The 2,968-nt window shown below is 54.1% G+C and overlaps 1 protein-coding gene across 1 annotated transcript in view; it reads right to left on the reverse strand.

The window, feature by feature from the left end:
• Nucleotides 1-2,968, reverse strand: part of SH3PXD2A (SH3 and PX domains 2A) — a 309,695-nt gene that overhangs the window by 68,686 nt on the left and 238,041 nt on the right.

A 2,968-nucleotide genomic window follows, 5' to 3' on the forward strand; every position in this document is an offset into this window, starting at 1 on the left:
CGGCAGGCGCCCCATTCAGCTGGGGGCGGAAGGCGGGGGAGGGGAGGAGGGAGTGATTTCCTGGCCGTGGGCTGGCCGCTGGGCGTGGGCCCCGTGATTACAGAGACTCTGGGACACAGCCGGCTGGGACAGGGATAATGAAGTGTCTGCTGAAACACAGGAATCCTCTGGAGCATGGAGAATCCTACACAACTCCCTCCCTGGAATGGGGCCCATGGGTTATCGTGGTCCTGGAGAAGGCAGCCTGGCCCTTCCTCCCTGACCATGTGGGTGGCTGGCCCCACACAGCTGCTGGTGGCTCCAAGGACCCTTGCAGGCCAGCAAGCTCTGCTTCCTGGACCCAGAACCTCAAAGGTCAGGGTCAGAACCCCAAAGCCGGTCTCCAGGTCTCGGGACACCACACCCACTGGGCCCTGAGGGCTTGTCCAGCCCTGGCCACAGCCCCACCCACGGAGGAAGATGGGCCCTAGCAGAATGAAAGGGAGCCTCATTTTAGAATCTCACACTCCAACCCCAACCCAGAAGGACAGGGACCTTGAGTGGTCAAAAGGGATGTAGATTCTATTCCAGGACCAGACAGTGGTGTCCAATCGGGGCCTCCATTGCCTTGTCTGTAAAATAGGGTTAAAAGTTGTCCTCTTGCTAAGGAGCAGGAACAAAACCAAAGCACCATAAAAGAACATGGTCCCGTTACCTGCCAGTGGCCTCATCAAGGGCAAGCATGTTTGTAAATATCAGAGGGTAAAGAACACTGCAGCTGGCTACCTCAGATGGCCCACTCCCCATGCACGTCACGAGGCAGGTCTGCACTCAGCCCCACCGTATGGGAGCTCGTCTTTCTGATGAACGACATCACTGGCCCACTTCCCATGAGCCAGTAATGGAACTGGGTCTGGCAGCATCCCGAAGCTGGTGCTGGGCTGCTCATCACCTCCAAAGGAGCAGAGCCCTGGCTGTGGAGGGCCAGTTCTAAGGACAGACTGAGGTGTGAGTCGAGAGGCAAACCCTTGCACTGCCCACCAGCCCTGGCAATCAGAGGTGCCTGAATTGTTCCAGGCAGCGATGACGGTGTTTGTGATCTAGTGCGCACACTGGACACGTGACAGCCTGCCTTCTTCACAACACACCCACAGCGATAGGTACTACTGTTCCCTCCACCCAGCAAACAAAAAACTGAGCCAGAGGTTAAGTAACTCAGTCAAGGTCTGCACGGCTAGGGCAGCATCTCTCTTGCAGGGACATAGGCCTCAATCAGACCTTGTGCCATTCACCTTTTAAAACATCAAATTCCAGGACCAGCCGATGGCATAGTGGTTATGTCACTGGACTCCCACATGACCAACCGTGGTTTGAGTCCAGGCTTGGAAATCCCACTGGGCACATGTGTGTGCATGCCCAAGATCCAGGGAGGAGAGTAGAGGAGAAGGGATTGTGGTGTGGCCATCCCCCTGGGGAGTGATTTCTCACTCCCCCATCTCACTGTCTCTGTCTCTCTCTCTCTCTGACAAGCACACACAGCCTAAGGCAAAAACCACTAAAATAAATAAATAAATAAATAAATAAATAAATAAATAAAGCACCGGATTCTCTCCCTTGCTCAGCAAGACATTTTCTAATCTCAGCCTGGCTCCCGATGCCGGCCTGGGAAGCCTCGTCCTTTCACTTCTCATTGGATACCAACAGCCAGGGCTCTAGTGGAATAGCTCTGACAGGCCTCTGGAGTCTGACTGCCTGGGTTCAAATCCAGGCTCTGCTCCTTTGAGGAAGTTACTTAATCTCTCTGAGCCTGTTCCCAAACTTGTACAAATGTGGATGAAGCAATACATTTACCTTCTGGGTTGCTGTGAGGAGTAAGTGAGAAACTATGTCATGGTACCAGCTCTAAGCCTAGCATGCTGTCACTGCGAGCACTGGCTAGTTGTCATTGGCAGTATCTCCATGAGGGTGGTTGGCATTGGCCTGGCTCTCTGGACCCAATCTGCTCTGGAGGCATCAGGAAAATGAGACCCCTAGGGCTGTGAGGACGAGAGCCAGATGGAGTTCAATACTGGATGAAGCAAGAAAATGACAGCGCCAGGTCAGATACTTCCCTAGTGTCTCTCAGAAACCACGTCGGCTGGAACCGGGGACAGAGGTTCTGGGGACATTACCCAGAACCTCTCACCGGGCCTAGAGGCAGCAGCTTCCTTAGGCAGCAGCAGAAACGTCGGCTCAGCCTCAAGCCTGGCAGGGCTGAGCCACGGTAGCTGCACCTAGGTCCTGCAAGGCTTTACACTGCTGTGGCCGAGAGGGTCTGAGTCCAGAACGTGGGGTGTCACTGCCTGGTGCCCCCATCTTGTCGTACCCCAGAGGTGTGGCCGAGTGAGCTGCTCCCCAGCAAGGCCATGCCATGCTCCCGGGCAGCCCAGTGCCAGGCCCATCCCAGCCCTATCTGGCCCTACACAGCCCTGCGCTCGCCCAGCTAAGAGCCCATCCGTGTCTCTGCCCGCCTCTGCTTGTTCTCCACTCTGTGCCCTCCTTGTCGGCTTCGGCATCAGGAGACCTCTTAGTACACGCTAACATCTTCCGGCAAGCTAGGGAGCTCAGGAGGATTTGTTCTGTGAGAACAGGGGCCTGCCAGCGGCCGGGGGTGGATATTTAAGGCTTTGAGAGCCGAGTGATCTCTATCAGGACTATTCTCTTTTTGAATTATTTATTCAGTTTTATTTATTATTATTATTGGTAGTATTTAATTTGACCAAAGAGAGAGAGAGAGGGAAAGTGAGAAAACAACCACCAGGTCCAGGACTTGATCTGCGGTCAACCATGTGGGAGTTCAATGCCTCAACCACTAGCCACCTGTGGGTTCCCAGGACTATTCTTTTTTTTTTTTTTTTTTTTTTGCTACAGGGCACGTGCACTTGCCAGAAAGACAGAGAGAGCTAGAAAGAGAGAAATCACCCCCCCGGGGGATGGGCACGCCACAATC

This window comes from Tupaia chinensis, unplaced genomic scaffold (genome assembly GCF_000334495.1).
Source record: "Tupaia chinensis unplaced genomic scaffold, TupChi_1.0 Scaffold144255_1, whole genome shotgun sequence".
In the NCBI taxonomy this organism is placed as follows: Eukaryota; Metazoa; Chordata; class Mammalia; order Scandentia; family Tupaiidae; genus Tupaia; species Tupaia belangeri.